The sequence below is a fragment of the Melanerpes formicivorus genome, unplaced genomic scaffold (assembly GCF_026170545.1).
Source record: "Melanerpes formicivorus ecotype bairdi unplaced genomic scaffold, bMelFor1.0.p_v2 SCAF_99, whole genome shotgun sequence".
Lineage (NCBI taxonomy): Eukaryota > Metazoa > Chordata > Aves > Piciformes > Picidae > Melanerpes > Melanerpes formicivorus.
Window position 1 is genome coordinate 1,745,839 of NW_027142451.1, and position 17,177 is coordinate 1,763,015.

The 17,177-nt window shown below is 45.6% G+C and overlaps 1 long non-coding RNA gene across 1 annotated transcript; it reads right to left on the reverse strand.

The window, feature by feature from the left end:
• Window positions 1-3,835: 3,835 nt before the first annotated feature.
• LOC137455455 (uncharacterized) lies at window positions 3,836-17,150 on the reverse strand. Its single transcript, XR_010990832.1, has 3 exons — window positions 16,793-17,150; window positions 7,720-7,870; window positions 3,836-3,867 (listed from the first exon to the last, which is right to left on the reverse strand). It is a non-coding gene; the product is annotated as an uncharacterized lncRNA (long non-coding RNA).
• Window positions 17,151-17,177: the final 27 nt, after the last annotated feature.

Consider the following 17,177-nt stretch of genomic DNA (forward strand, 5'->3'; position numbering starts at 1 on the left):
TATTTAATAGAGAAGAAGAGAAGGACTGGAGACAATTTTGCAGATTCTGGGGATGTAGAGTTTGACTTGGCACAAGACATCAGTCTGCATAGAAGCAGAATTGGGTGGTAAGAGTTCAAAGACTGTATCAAAAGAGCCTGAAAGCTGAAATCCAGCTAATTCTGGCTGCTCTTACTGGAATTCCACCTCCCCCGCTGAATAACTGCCTCTGCCTGGCAGTGCTCTTATGTCTGAAAAGGTAACACCTCGGGTTCAAATTCCTCCAGAGGTTTTAAAATTCCAGAGTGATACAATCTCAGCTTAAACCTCTGCTGTATGTCAAGAGGTGTCTACACCAAGCATGCCTCTCAGAATAAGAGGAGAGGGGGAGGAAAGGATCCTGTGAAACATGTTTAAAATGCAGTTCAAGATTCTGTTTGCCTCCCCAGACTTTGTGTTTGAACTGAAGCTCTGTGTTTGAAGCTCTTAAACCTCCAACAAAGCTAGTAACAAAATAAAGCAATACTTAAAATCAGGCGGTCTAGGAATATGCACTTCTACTTTCTAAAGCATCTCAGGAAAACTTCTCAGGGCTGATCATGAAAAAAAAAGCAACAGCAGGCCCGCATTCTACTTTATTCTTCTTGGGACTGCTAAGTGAGCAGTACGCTGTTATCTGCCTTCAATGTCTGGCAGCATTGCACAGCATTGCATTTGATAAAGGAAAAGATCCACACAGGGGATACAGATTCTTTACAAGGAAAGGCAGAAATACACATATGGACCTAAATCTTGCCAAAGCCTTTTAATCTATCAAAAGCTGATGTGCTGATATTGCAGGGACTTGTTATGGAGGTGACAGTGTACAGCCGGACCGGCACAAAGCATCTATGCAGAAATCCTGCGAGTTGTGCAGTTAGGTTTTCTCCCTACATACAGCACTTGCACCAGGGAAGGAGACCTGCCTCCAACAAGATTAAGTTCTAGACATACACCTATGCAGTGCTACAGGCTGGGGTCAGAGTGGCTGGAAAGCGGCCAGGCAGAAAGGGAAGTGGGGGTACTGGTTGATGGTAGGCTGAACATGAGCCTGCAGTGTGCCCAGGCAGCCAGGAGGGCCAATGGCATCCTGACCTATATCAGAAACAGTGTGGCCAGCAGGAGCAGGGAGGTCATTGTGCCCTGTACTCAGCACTGGTTAGGCCACACCTTGAATCCTGTGTCCAGTTCTGGGCCCCTCAGTTTAGGAAAGATGCTGAGTTGCTGGAACGTGTCAGAGAAGGGCAACAAAGATGGGGAGGGGTTTGGAGCACAGCCCTATGAGGAGAGGCTGAGGGAGCTGGGGTTGTTTAGCCTGGAGAAGAGGAGGTTCAGGGCAGACCTTATTGGTCTCTACAACTACCTGAAGGGAGGTTGTAGCCAGGTGGGGGTTGGTCTCTTCTCCCAGGCAACCAGCACCAGAACAAGCTGTGCCGGGGGGGTTTAGGCTGGATGTTAGGAAGAAGTTCCTCATAGAAAGAGTGATTGGCCACTGGAATGGGCTACCCAGGGAGGTGGTGGAGTCACCATCACTGGAAGTGTTTAGGAAGAGACTGGATGGGGTGCTTGGTGCCATGATTTAGTTGATTAGATAGTGTTGGGTGATAGGTTGGATTCGATCTCAAAGATCTCTTCCAACCTGGTCTGGTCTATTCTATTCTATTCTATTCTATTCTATTCTATTCTATTCTACCCAGCATGAGTAGTACTGGAATGCATCTCTGCATCTGCACAAGTGTAAGTATGCTTCATCAGCATTATCAGGCACAGCTTGGCTCTATTTGCCTCCCTCTGTTTATGCCCTCTCCCCAAAAGCCAAAGTGAAATCACGTAATTATTGCAGGGAGTGGCAGGGAAGATGCTCCTTCCTCTGTATGCTCTTGGAGCATCAGGCACATTGACAGTTTGAGAAGTTAGAAGAGAAGACTTACAAGCCAAGCAGGTCTGTTTCAACTCTCTTCTAAGCCAGCACACCCCTTCTCAGAGAGCTGCTGAGGTGCTGGTGTTTTTTTACCAAATTGGACTTCATTACAGAAGTACCAAACCAAACCCCATCCTATTGTAATGGACATCCCTCCAGGAAGGCTGAATTCAGAGACTTGTGTCTCAAGCTGTGTTTCTGAAATGCCACACATTTTCAGTTTGGTTGCACCTTGTAATGTACAAGTCGTGTCCAATGCCACCCAAGCCAAATGGGATGGTAGAAAAGGCTGAGTGTGCTTTAATTGTGTCAACCAGACCTTGTAAATAACTTGCTACATGGTGATTTAGAAACTAGCTTGGAAATTAAGAGCCCAGTAGCATCAATTGTGACTTAGAGGTCTTGGGAGAACAGTACTCTGTCCTACTCACTGTAACTTCTGGGCCGTGGTTTCTTTGGAAGGGGCATCACTTGCTGTGCATCCTGTTCAGGAGAACCTGATTCTCAGAGAACATTTGTACAAGCATGTGCCTACAGGCAATACCCAAACTCTGACTCTTCTAGAACATGAATCCCAGAAGCAGAAAATGGTTAAGGGCTGTTTCTTCAGAGGGATCATAGAATGTTAGAGGTTGGAAGGGACCTCCAGAGATCATTCAGTCCAACCCCTCCCTCCAGAGTGGGATCACCCAGGGTAGTCCACACAGGTATGCATCCAGGTGGGGTTTGAAAGTCTCCAGGGAAGGAGACTCTACAGCTTCTCTGGGCAGCCTGCTCCAGGGCTCTGTCACCCTCACTGTAAAGAAGTTTCTCCTCATGTTGAGCTGAAACTTTCTGTTTTCAAGTTTGCCTCCATTGGTCCTTGTCTATTGTGCACCACCCAAAAGAGCTTGGCCCTCTCCACTTGACATCCACCCCTCAGATATTGATAGACATTGATCAGATCACCTCCTCAGCCTTCTCTTCTCCAGACTAAACAGCCCCAGGGCTCTCAGTCTCTCTTCACAGGGGAGATGCTCAAGTCCCCTAATCATCTTTGTGGCTCTCTCTTGGACTCTCTCCAGCAGGTCTCTGTCTCTCTTGAACTGGGGAGCCCAAAACTGGACACAGGATTGCAGGTGTAGTCTCAGCAGGGCAGAGTGGAGGGGGAGGTGAACCTCCCTAGCCCTGCTGGCCATGCTTTTCTTGATGCACCCCAGGATCCCATTGGCTCTCTTGGCCACAAGGGCACTTTTCTGTCCCATGCAGAACTTGATGTCCAGGAATAAACTGTAGTATCTGTGGGTTTCCACTTCTGCATGCTGTTGCTCCACATCACAGTATTTGTTATTGAAATGGGTCCAGGTGTCCATTGGATGTCAAATAAGAGTGGGTTGTGTGGAGCAACTGGGTTTCAGACCAGCATTACCTACACCTCAGCTAATTTCACCGGTGTCTTCTTTCGTTCACCAGTGCCTTCTATCATTCACCAGTGTTCAAGATGGACAACTGCTTACAAGAATTCTGCAGATATCACTCTTCTAAGTTCATCACATTCTGCAGAAGCAAAATAGTTTTTCTTGACAAATTTGACCCTAACACCTTAATGGGAATTTTAGATGTGTTTGTAACAGTATTAGAATAAAGTCCTAAGACCCTGCTTTATAAACTTGGAAAAGTCTGGGAGTTGCTAGGTGACAAATCCACATAACTTGGCTGTTGTACTTCCCTGTTTAAGTACTTACAAGTTTTGGTTCAGAGGAAAAGATAAGCAAATGCATATAAACAAATGGTTAGCCACAAACCTCAGGCTGTAGTGTCTGAGATCATTTTAGAATTCTTCTTACAAAGGAATTTTTATTGCAGAGTGACAACCTGGTTCAATGGTGCAACAGATACCATCTCATTCACTTGTTTCCAGTTTATTGTTCCTTGTATGTTACATTCTGCTAAAAAGAAAGGGAGAAAAAGAATGAGAGGAGCAAAGAGGAGCAGAGAACAAGGAACTGCTGAGAAGCACAGGGAGCAAACACACAGCCAACTCTCCAAACTGAGCTTAAAAAAAACCCCAAGAAACACACAACCCCCCCCCCCCCCAAACCCACCACCTTTTTCTAAGCACCTAAAGGGACTCTGTAAAGTGTATTACAAGTCAGGAAATATCGTGGGGAAAAGTGCAAGGCTAGAGAACAGGACTGTGCTCTGCAGGAAAGAAGGAGCAGAGAACCCCAGTGTGCCCTTTCATTTCTCTTACAGCTTGTTCTACATGGTCCTGTGCAAAGAGCACACAGCTCTGATTTTTTTTTTGTCTAAATGCATGCTAGTTTGAACTCAACAAAACACATTAAAGTGCTAAAGTGTGCAGCATTTGGAAAAGACCTAAGCAATGGTATTTCAAACTCTCCGCTAAGCTGGGGACCTGCCACCAGCAGGCATACTACTTATGTTTGCAACTGGAAGCTTACAGCGGGGTGCTTTAGATGTCTTAGATAGCCAAGGAGTACTTTCCCTTTATATGAAATGCATTTTGCTTCCTATACTAACAGTAGTACCAATCAGATGCCAGTCACAGTGTTTAAGCCAAAAGGAACCGAATCAGGAGGTAGGGAGAGAGATAAATTGCCCAAGATGTTCCAGTGAGTCCAGCACATTTTGGATGGAGACTGATATGAAGAAACAAAAACTGATCAGGTGTTACTTTGAAATAAGATATTGTGGAGAAAGAACAATCATAACTGGACTCAAATCAGCTCTTCAGGCTTAAAAACCCAGGCTGTCTCTAGCTATTAATAGAATAACCTGGAAGCAAACAATCTTCATGAGGGAAGGCATTTGAAACTGAGACTGGTCAATGTTTATCACTTTTAGACTGCTGTTGTTCTAATGAAAATATTCAACCTAAGAACATATTTCCTCTCTGCACTTTACCTTCCATTCAAGTACACTGACAAACACAGCTAATCAAACAGCTACACGTCAAAGCTGGCAGTCTGGAGTGCCAGCATTCCAGCTATAGAGGAGACCCTCATTTGACCCCTAACACATTCTAATACAAAATACAGTGACACAATAGTGTTAAAATCAGGGTTCAGTATGAAGTACTTTGCTACAAAGCATACAGATTTGCTACTGCAAAAGGGGCAACGGGAGGGTTACTGGAAGTTTTCCCTCACTCCTCCACCAAATCAGTTCATACAGGTCAGCAGCACTGCACTCTGCCAGCTCACTGATATGGGGAAAGAATGCACTTGTGTGCTGGCTGCTGCAGGAGCATTGCTCCACACACAGGAATGCAATACCTTAGTACCAGCTGAGGTTGCAATCATCTTGGCCATCAGTTGGCTGAGTTAAATTTGTTTATGATGTTCAAAGACAGAGAATGAGTATGTCTGTAAAGACCTGTGTATGGAGAGAGGAGAAAACCACTTTGGACCTTCTCCACAGATCACATCTGAGACATTTATCTTCCTTTATACTGGACTAGCAACAGCTATGCTCTTCCCTTCACACAGAGTTTGTTTTTTTTTTGGCAAGGCTAAACTGTTAAGATGTTTGCACTGGCCTCTGTGGTTTGAGTTGACAAGAACCTGAAGCAGCAGAGAACATCTAAGAAGCGATATGGTCTCTGCTAGTATTTTGTCAGTCCTAGCTGACATCAGAGACCAGCAAGAATCAAACCCTCCTTTCATTCAAAGCATCTGGAAGAAAAAAATCACTCTTTCTAGTCATGATGATGAACCCTGAGCTCAAACCAGGGGCTTTCTTAGTTCCTTTAAAAGGCAATCTCAAGTCTGACAGTGGGGACACAAATGCATTCATTTCAGGAACTGTTATGGATTAAGGGGCAATGGTGGAAGTTGAGGCATAGGAAGTTCCATGGAAACATAAAGAAACCTATTTTGCCTGTGAGGGTGACAGATCCCCAGAACAGGCTGCCCATGGGGGTTGTGGAGTCTCCCTCTCTGGAGATATCCAAAAGTTACCTGGATGTGTTCCTGTGTGGTCTGCTCTAGGTGCTCCTGCTCTGGCAGGGGGGGTCAGACTGGATGAGCTTTTGAGGTTTCTTCCAGCCCCTAACATTCTGTGATTCTGTGATAATTTACATTATTGTATAGTTTTTTTTCACTGCACAGTGATATTTAATTACTCATCAAACTGTGAGCAATCATGTCAAGTTGAATAAGTAATGCCTGTAGTGTTTGGATAATATTCTTCCCCTTGTGATTTTATTAAAGAATAAGATAAGACTTTAGTTGTATTTTCCTGAACAATGCACCATGATTCATTCTAAAATCCCCTAACCACAATGATCACAGAATAATCACAGAATCATAGAATCAATAAGGTTGGAAAAGACCTCAAAGATCATCAAGTCCAACCTGTCACCACAGACCTCATGACTACTAAACCATGGCACCAAGTGCCATATCCAATCCCCTCTTGAACACCTCCAGGGATGGGGACTCCACCACCTCCCTGGGCAGCACATTCCAATGGCTAACAACTCTCTCGGGGAAGAACTTTCTCCTCACCAAGAGTCTAAACTTCCCCTGGTGCAGCTGGAGACTGTGTTCTCTTGTTCTGGTGCTGGTTGCATGGCAGAAGAGACCAACCCCCTCCTGGCTACAACCTCCCTTCAGGTAGTTGTAGAGAGCAATAAGGTCTTCCCTAAGCCTCCTCTTCTCCAGGATAAATACTCCCAGCACCCTCAGCCTCTCCTCATAGGGCTTGTTCTTGAGGCCTCTCCCCAGCCTTGTTGCCCTTCTCTGGACATGTTCAAGAGTCTCAATGTCCTTCTTAAACTGAGGGGCCCAGAATTCGACACAGGACTCAAGGTGTGGCCTAACGAGTGCTGAGTACAGGGGCAGAATGACTTCCCTGCTCCTGCTGGCCACAGATATATTGTGACCATGTTCTCTGAAGTACAATTCTACCATTGGTATGCTTCATTTTCTGAGGAAAAGAATTAAATTCCAGTGACTATGACCATGTATGTGTTCAGTAAGTAGAAAGCTCAAAGTAAAGACTGATATAGTCATCACAAATCAGCCAGGTCCCATCATACAAAAAACATCCAGAAGTTTAAAGGCTGCCTCCAGTCATGGAGACAATCAACAATCAACACTGCTGAGTCCTGTAGTGCGCTCTGGTAACGTACAAACCGCAGTGTGCAGCACTGCTTAACTGCTGCTCTTCAGCAAGGAGACAAGTGCTGTACTGTGACAGCACAGAAGGGCTGAAAGGACTCAGCAGTCTCTTGACAGAGAAGCAAATCAGCATCTCCCCCATGGCATTACTGATGCACAGGGGCTAACTCTGATAGAGAGGGTCCAGAGGAGGGCCACAAAAATTATCATGCAGCTGGAGCACCACTGATATGAGGACAGGCTGAGGGAGCTGGGGGTGCTCAGTCTGGAGAAGAAAAGGCTCCAGGGAGACCTAATAGCAGCCTTCCAGTACCTGCAGGGGGCTACGAGAAGGATGGAGAGAGACTGTTCCCAAAGGCCTGAAGTGACAGGACCAGGGGCAATGGCTTCAAACTACATGTGCAGAGCAGATTGAGATTGGATGTTAGGAACACGTTCTGCACAATGAGGGTAGTGGAACACCAGAATATGTTGCCCAGGGAGGTGTTTGGGGTCCCATCTCTGGAGATACTCAAAGTGAGGCTGGACAGGGCTCTGGGGAAGAGGAAAAATAATCTCAAAATGAAGATGCCTAGGCTGTAAAAGAGGAGAGCTACACCACCACAGCAGGCTAATTCTATTGATCTCCTTCCCAATTACCTTTAATCTACTCACCCCCAAGCCATCAACGAGCCAGCATCAACAAAGTAATGTAATGCCAAAGAACAGAGTTGCAGGATATTAAAGAAATCCTTGATTTAATTTTGCTGGTTAGCTTTAGTACAGGATGCAGGAGGGTTTCATCAAATAACTCCAGAAGAGTAAGCTGTAATACAAAAGGATTCAATATTATAACAGCCAACAAGGGCAAAAAAGCTGGGGAGGGGTTTGGAACACAGCCCTATGAGGAGAGGCTGAGGGAGCTGGGGTTGCTTAACCTGGAGAAGAGGAGGCTCAGGGGAGACCTTCTTGCTCTCTACAACTACCTGAAGGGAGGTTGTAGCCAGGTGGGGATTGGTCTCTTTTCCCAGGCAACCAGCACCAGAACAAGAGGACAGAGTGTCAAGCTGCACCAGGGGAGGTTTAGAGTGGATGTTAGGAAGAAATTCTTCATAGAGAGATTGATTGGCCTTTGGAATGTGCTGTCCAGGGAGGTGGTGGAGTCACCATCACTGGAGGTGTTTAGGAGTAGACTTGATGGGGTGCTTGGTGCCATGGGTTAGTTGACTAGATGGTGTTGGATGATAGGTTGGACACGATGATCTCAAAGGTCTCTTCCAACCTGGTCTGGTCTATTCTATTCTATTCTATTCTATTCTATTCTATTCTATTCTATTCTATTCTATTCTATTGACAGAGTATGGTTTATCTTTCCCTCTCTCATAGTTCCCAAGAATAGGCTTAATCACAGCCGCGGGACAATATTTGTTCCAAGTGAAGCTTTGTTTATTCTACCCATCTAGTTGCCTAGATGTTATGTTCACACCCAATATTTTTGAAGGACACTAAATCTACTACCAGAACCTTCACTGAAAAGTGATATATGCCACAGCTAATGTTAAAAAATCAGGATGATGAGGAAGGGAAATATTTTTTACTAACAGTTGTAAACAATTGCTTATTAAATGTAATTTATTTCCCTTAATTAGAAAATCTTAAGCCAAGACTGGATTTGGTATTAAAAAGTAAGAAAATAATTTTACCATCTGTATTAATTTAGATACCTCCTTTTAAACAGGTTTTAGTCTCACTTTTCCCCCCCCTGGTTTGGCCACTTCTTCAGAAAGCCAGGCATGACAAGAAAACCCAAGTAAATAATGTATGGGAGTTGCAGTGTGTCTAGCATCATCTGGGAACAATAAACCTCATGGGACAGATGGATAGATACTGCAAGATTAATTTATGTAATTAAGATGTTCTGGGGTAATGAAATTACTCTGAGAGACTACTTCACACTTGTGGTGGAATACTTGGAACATTTTGGTCAGGCTAGACAAAGAAGGAACTGACACAATTTAGTGTCTCCATTTCCGTTGCTTCTGTTGAGCTTCAATGACTTTTATTACTCCTTAGAACTCCTCCAACTCTAGCAGGAGAGCATCACTACTGAATAAACATAGCCCTGTACAGCAGGACCTTAGCACTCACAAGAAGACATCTGTGGCATTGCTACAGCCGCTCGCTCTCAGAGAAGTCTTCCATGCACCACAATAATCAGGGTGTAGTTTAAGTGTTCACTTGCACAAACCTTATTCACCCTCAGGCACCCACATCTGGAGATAACAGACACCCAATGTACCCAAACCTTTAGGTTCAACCCACTTGTAAGCAATAATGTTGCAAAACAGTTATGAGAAAAGCAATAACTGCATCACACAGCATGATGTGAGTAAGAAGCAGGACAGCATCCGGTAATTTAGAGCTGATGCCAAAGCAATGTCAACAGAATTTTTTAGTGTGGGAAAAGCACAAAGCCTCCCTCCCTGGGACACCTCCCCTGCATCCCAAGCAGGCATCATTTCCACGCTGAATCCCAGAAGCAACTCAGACACAAAAACATCCTCAGGATTTGTTCTTTGGCTGGTGGCTGGTTTAAAAGTGCCTGCATGGTAAGTGAGGGGATGCACGTGTGAGAAAGCAAATTTGGAAAGCAGAGTATCAGCAAAACATCCAAAGATTTGCTTCAGGATCTCTAATGTCAATGAGAAATTAAGACTGGCTCTGTGATTCCCCTGAATCCCCTGAGATCTCTTCTGCTGATTTAATTTTTTACATCACTCTTGCCTACTCATGGTTTTTCGACAAGTGACATTCATATCAGACCTGGGTTCAGTTCTACCCCAGTGCCTCTTTGTTATTTTCAGTTAAGCTACATATGGTTGTATAAAATCACAAGGTAGCTTTGGAATCTTACAACAGTTCACAGCAGTTTAGATAATAACAAAATCAGAGATGCAGGAGGAGTTTACCACACTGGTATGGAGATTTCAGGAATAAACACAGCTACTTTTAGCTGTAAAAGTTGGTTCTTCACTCCATTACACTAGTTTAATAATATTGCTCATTACAAGAGTCAGTTAATAGACCAGACTAGACTAGACTAGAATAGAATAGACCAGGTTGGAAGAGACCTTCAAGATCATTGTGTCCAACCTATCAACCAACACTAGCTAATCAACTAAACCATGCAACCAAGCACCCTATCAAGTCTCCTCCTGAACACCTTCAGTGATGGTGACTCCACCACCTCCTCAGGCAGCCCATTCCAATGGGCAATCACTCTCTCTGTGTAGAACTTCCTCCTAGCCTCCAGCCTAAACCTCGCCTGGCACAGCTTGAGACTGTGTCCTCTTGTTCTGGTGCTGGCTGCCTGGGAGAAGAGACCAACATCCGCCTGTCTACAACCTCCCTTAAGGTAGTTGTAGACAGCAATAAGGTCTCCCCTGAGTCTCCTCTTCTCCAGGCTAAGCAACCCCAGCTCCCTCAGTCTCTCCTCACAGGGCTGTGCTCCAAACCCCTCATCAACTTTGATGCCCTTCTCTGGACATGCTCCAGCATGCTTCCTAAACTGAGGGCCCCAGAACTGGACACAGGACTCAAGGTGTGGCCTAACCAGTGCAGTGTACAGGGGCAGAATGACCTCCCTGCTCCTGCTGGCCATACTGTTCCTGATGCAGGCCAGGATGCCTTTGGCCCTCCTGGCTGCCTGGGCACACTGCAAGCTCATGTTCAGCCTACCATCAACCAGTACCCCTTGGTCCCTCTCTGCCTGGCTGCTCTCCAGCCACTCTGACCCCAGCCTGTAGCACTGCATGGGGTTGTTGTGGCCAATGTGCAGAACCTGGCACTTGGATGTGTCCAATCTCATGCCCTTGGACTCTGCCCATCTGTCCAGCCTGTTGAGGTCCCTCTGCAGACCCTCTCTACCCTCCAGCAGATCAACTCCTGCCCCCAGCTCGGTGTCATCTGCAAATTTACTGATGATGGACTCAATGCCCTCATCCAGATCATCAATAAAGATGTTAAAGAGCATGGGGCCCAGCACTGATCCTTGGGGCACACCATTACTGACTGGATGCCAGCTGGATGTGGCACCATTCACCACCACTCTCTGGGCTTGGCCCTCCAGCCAGGTCCTAACCCAACACAGTGTGCTCCCGTCCAAGCCATGGGCTGACAGCTTGGCCAGGAGTTTGTTGTGGGGGACGGTGTCAAAGGCCTTGCTGAAGTCCAGGTAGACTACATCAACAGGCCTTAATTACACTATTTCAGTTTCTGAGCATCAAAAAGGAGACCTGGTAATCCATTTTACAACCTGACACAAATCCTCTTAATTGCAAATGCAGTTAAACATTTTTTGTCAGCACAGCCATTTATATACAAGTTGTTTGTAGTTTCCTTACTTTTCCTGACCTGGAGTTCATTGGTGTCATCATCACCTCTAATTCACATCACTTTTAGGGAAGATGCTCAGCGTGCTCATGGCATGGCAGATGTTCAGCAGCTATGAAAATAGGCCAGCAGTAATGACAATGCACTGCAGAACTGCTCATGAGCAGTTACTCCTGGGCAGTGCATGGACATAATCAGCTCTCATACTAGTTCTGGTATCCACCTGCCATACCTTCATTCAGGTCAGTTCTTGGTGTTTAGATACCAATGAATTTATCTGCATACTGAATTTAGTTTTCTTTATTCTTTCTTCCTCTTTCTTTGCTTAAAAAAACAAGGAAAAAAGGCATAATCCCATGATTACAACACAAGAAGAGAAATTAATATAAAATCAAGATATTGTGCACTCCTGACTTCACCATGGCCTTTTGGCATACCCATAGGAGAGGTGGGTGAAGAGTTTCCTCCCCATGGATAAAAAGGGTGCAACATAACCCATGGGATGTATATAATCCAAATTAATTGATGATTTTAAGGTATTTACAGGCACATACAGAAAACATTGACATAAGCTTGCTCTCAGGTCAAGATTCTTGACAGGCATTTTCCTTTTAGAAAGTTGGTTGGAACTGAAAAAGATTGAAATCACTAAGACCTATGCAAGGTACACACAGTATACAGAATCATAAATTAGTTTGGGCTTGAAGGGACCTTAAAGATCATCTAGTTCCAATCCCCTGCCATGGGCAGGTTCACTGTGATGGGTTACACCTACCCTGAAAGCAAGGGGGGGGAGGGCTTGTGAGAGCCTTGCTCTCCCTGGAGGGCGTTTTCCCAGTGGGGAACTGAGTTAGTCTGTTCCACTCCCCCTCCCTGTCCAGCAAGCCTATAAAAAGGAAGACTCTGCAGCCATTTGGCTCTTTTGCTTCTGCCTTGTGAGGACAAAAGAGAGTTGCTGCTAGCTTCCTTCTTCTCTGCTATGTGTTCAGGTCTGGCCCTCCTCTCTGCTACATCCATGCCTCTTCAAAGGACTGGTTTTGTATACATATTTTTCCCCACCCATCCCTTTTTCTTACCCTTGTGAACCCTTCCTGTATATATATATAAAAGAATTTTTTTTTCCTCTCTACTTCCAAACCAACTCCAAATTATTTCTCAGTGGGTTTGCCACTTTCCCTTTTTTTTTTCCTCTCTGTTGGGAAAGAGGAGCGGGGAACAGGGGAGGGATTCTCAGCTTTGCCCCCATCTGAGCTCTTAAATCCCAGTTAAAGGCTCAAGCCACCACAGTCACCTTCCCCTCAACCAGGGTGCTCAAGGCCCAACTCCAGGTTCCATGGGACCAAACTGAAGGTAATTTTACATTACTGAAATTCACAGCCTAACTGCTAGCATTGCAGATGGATGCACAGTACCTAACAAAAGTTTTTCACTTACCAAATATATTAATTATAATGTTTAAAAGGCAGTGGTATTTGTGAGCCTGTGCATGCATTTACAGCATAGTACTTGATGTAAGAGCTCTGAGTGATAAATGCCAAGACACTTGTAGAAGTGGGAATCAAGTCAGAGATTGCTCCCTAACCTTCTGCTTTATCTAATTAAATACAATTAATTGTATAAGTCAGTTACCCAATCACATTTGTCACAGAGACAAATCAAACCAAGATCAGGAGCAAGTTTGTCTTTGAAAAGCTCCCAGGAGTTCCAAATCTTACACAAGTAAATTGTACACTCTAGGTCACCACAATATTGCTGGCTTTTAAGTGGTGAATGTTATATAGCACCACAGAGTTTCAAAATATTAATAATTATTATGACATTTCACTCACAGTCTTGCAAAACTGATGAAACTGATCTACTACTGATGTCATGTGAGGCATTCCCCTGCAATGCCAACAACTGTATAAGCTAGTACATAAACCATGATGTTGAAATTGCTGCGCTAAGCAATGCATTATTTTGCAGCTCTCTCTCAGATAACCAGTTTAGAGATCTGGCAGATCATCTGATAAACCAAGTACGTCCATCTCTTTCAAGAAACCTGGCAGGTTTAGGTTCACTTTCTCCTCACTCAGTGTGTGGTCTGGTTCTGTGCTCTACATGTTGTGGAGTGAAAATGTGTAGGATCTGCTCACCACCTGGCAAACCTTCCCAGAGGTGAATAACCTTCATCTCACTATGTTCATCAGAGTGAAGGAGTCACACAGCAGCAGAGGTCATCTCCTAACCCAAATCACGAAGCTGGGCTCATGCTCCTATGCTATGTTGCCCTCATATTCCAAAAAAGCCACACTGGGACCCTGGCCTCCATCAATAGAAACATCTCATTCACTTTCATGCTTTAGTAGATGAATATGACTTGCTTTAGATGCCTACATTAGGAAAAGATGGGTTTACCTTTAGGAGTGGACTTTTTCTCTGCTGACTGTAAAATGAGCAGAAGATAACTAAATTGGTTGGATTGTCTCTAAAGACTTGGATGCTTACATTTTGACATTCCACTATGGCAGCCAGATTCTAAATTTCTAGACAAAGTGGCAGAGTTCAAAGTCAGCAGAAAACTTGCCTGCATGTAGGAACATATATGTGAAATAAAAGGGAAAATTTCTGTCTTAAATGAGCTAGTACATACAAAATAACAGAACTGTCAGGGTCAGATGGGGAGACCTTGAGGATCATCCAGTTCCAACCCCCCTGCCATGGGCAGGGACACTTCCCACTAGATCAGGGTGCCCAGAGCCACATCCAGGCTGGCCTTAAAAGCTTCCACTGAAGTGGTCAGGAAATGTGATCAGAACGTCACAGTTATGTCACCAGCTGCTGAGAATACTTCCAGCTCAGAGGCATCAGCCCATGTAAGGCAGCACGGGGTTCCTCTCCTCTCTCACACTGCTTGGTGTCTGGAGTCAGGAAGTGCCGAGCAGTTCTCATTCTACAGTCACATTCTGCACTAAGACGGAGTGAAAGAGGACAAAGAAGAGTAGAGGCTGCAGCAGCAGTTCCTCATCTCGACGCTTCTCCCTTCTCTGTCATGCTCTTCTCCTGCCAGCCTTATCTAGCTGCACTGTTCCCTTGGCATGCTGACTTTCCCCCCAGCTTTCAGCTTTTACCTTCAGCTTCCTTCCCTCCATCAGAATGGCCACCTTGGTAAAGTTACCCTATTTCCTCTAACCACACAATGCCCCCCAAGCCCTGCTTTACTGCTTGACCCATACAAATCCTTTTGCTCAGGCTCTGCTTAATGCCACTTTGCTAAACTGATGGCTTCCTTTCATGCGGCACATGGTGAAAGAATCCTCTCCTGGACATGTCAATCACCTGGTGATGTGATGATTACATTAAGAACTGAGAAGTGTCTCAACAAAGATAAGATCATCCTGAAGGACCTGCCTCACGTGCCAGCTAGTCCCACCGAGACCGCAGCTGCGCAGGGGGTGCGGTGGACAGGGGACGGCAAAGAGGGGTGGAAGCCACTCGCAGCTGACCCCTGCAGACACACGAGGAGAACCCCCCTGGAAGTCCACTTATGCATTGTTGATGTGAGCCAGGTGGAGCTACAATGAATGAACCAGGAACATAATAAGAGCCCTGGGCTATGCCAGCTTACAGGGGGGGAACATCACAGAGGGGAACATCACGGAGGCACCAAGGACATCTGAGGCTGGAAGCAGCAGCCCTGGAACATCTTTCCCTGTGTCCCCCCCCACCCCGAGTGGTAATTATCCTCTTGCTTTCTCTTTCTCTCCCTTTTCTTTCTTTCTCTGTTTTGCTTGCTCCATTCTCTCTCTCTTTAACAAACAGTCTCATCTTGATATATGACCTCGTTTGTGTCTTTGTCTCACTCACAGGAATGCTCAAGAGAACCAAGTCTCCTTCCCAACCTTTGCACTGAGACACCTGGAGTACAGCATTTAAAAGCCAAGTGTTAGTACACACCGGAATATCTTGCTGGAAATTGGAATAAAGTAACATTTGTCAAGCTTGTTAGTCTGGACAGAGTCTGGAGGGTTCCCCACCTATCTCAGGTATGGAAGGTCATGAAAGAAGAGGTGGGAGTGAGAAGGATGAGCATGAGAAGGGAACTCTGAGATTACCTCTGTCAAAAATGGAAGCCAACACGACCCACTTTCCACCTTTGGTGACTGAGGAAACTAACTAGAATGAGAGCCTAAAGGCGATTTAAAGCTTTATATAAGCACCTCTTCTCCTCAAACAAGTAAGTGCTGTTTATCTTTGTGAAGTCCTCTGGAAATTCATGATGGTCTTATAAGGTCACAAACTTGAAAATCTCGTCACACAAGATCTGTGTTCCACACAAAGTCAGAAGCATGTGAGCCTTTGGGCTGATGTAATACTGACACACACCTGCACAGAGACAGTGCTGAAATGTGATCAAAAACAAGGCAAGAAAATAAAAAATGGCTGGATTTTAAGGAAGGTCTACTGGTTATTTAAAACTCCAGGCTTTAAGGTGCACCTTGGAACACACCGTATGGATTTTAATGCAAACTCTGGTTGAAATGGTCCATATGCAGTTATTCTGCATTGTGAAACAGAACTGGCTGCATGCATTTCAGTACATGTCAATCGTGAACATAAAAGGCAATCAAGTATGCAACTTCGTTTGTCTTCTCCTACCTCCAATTTTCAGGTATAAAACACTGTACAAATCAGCATCAAAATAAAGAGTCCTCTTAACACTGTAAAATGCATCTATTCTTCCAAATTACGTAATAGCATCTACCATGAAACTCCTTTCCCACCTTCCCCGCAGAAGAATCAGAGGCTAAGTGCAAGACCAGCTCCCTCTAGAGCTTGTGTATTAGAGGAGAACACAGCATGCAAATCCCTGCCTCCAAAGCCTTGGGTTAAGTACTCAGAAAGGCAGCACAGTGAGAAAGAGCAATATAAACAGCAGGGGAGACAGAGAGATTGTCCCAAGGCTGTAGGTTGAGATTCAGAAAATGCTGTCAGTTATGTGTGGAAATGGCATTCCCAGTGATGTGTGGAAATAGCACACCCTTCCAGTGTAAGGCAGGGAAAGGTTTAACAGGTCCCTGGTTTATGGAAGAGGTGAGGTACAAACCCCTGAACATTTGAACTTTATTTGCTGTCTAGCGAGACAGGCGAAACTTGCCGAGGTTCACATTTGCATGGGCACGGAGCAAGAGACCCAGGGCTGTGAGCTAGCTGAACAGTCGTGCCGAACGTCTTGTGCTTAGCCCCTCAGAATTTACAGCGCTTAAGACAATGAACCAAACACCACTGCTTCAGGATGAGCTGAACCAAATACCACTGCTTCAGGATGAGCTGCCCTGCGGAGACGTTAGAGTGCCCGCACCTCTCGCCCCCTCACCTTGACAACCAGCCAAAGGTGTGCAGAGAGTGAAGCTCGTTGTTGGTTGCCCGGTACCGCCGATACTCCTTCCAACGGCTAACAGAAGGGAAGGGAGGGGTGGTAAAAGTGCATGGGGACACGGAGGAGGCGGGGAGACACGGGCTGCAGGCACGTCCAGGTGTGCTTGCACACGCAGGCGGGCCTGCGCCCGGGAACGCTGTTCTGAGGCCGGAGAGGCCCGGGGGACACGCCGCTACTTCCCTCACTGCTCCTCTCCTTACAGAAGAGGTTTCCTCGAAGATCGCCCTCCTCCGCTTGCTCAACCCGCGACGCCTAAGCGCTTCCGGCAGCCCCGCTGCTATTCCCCATGACCCCTTCCCGGCCGGCCCCCGCCGCTCCCACC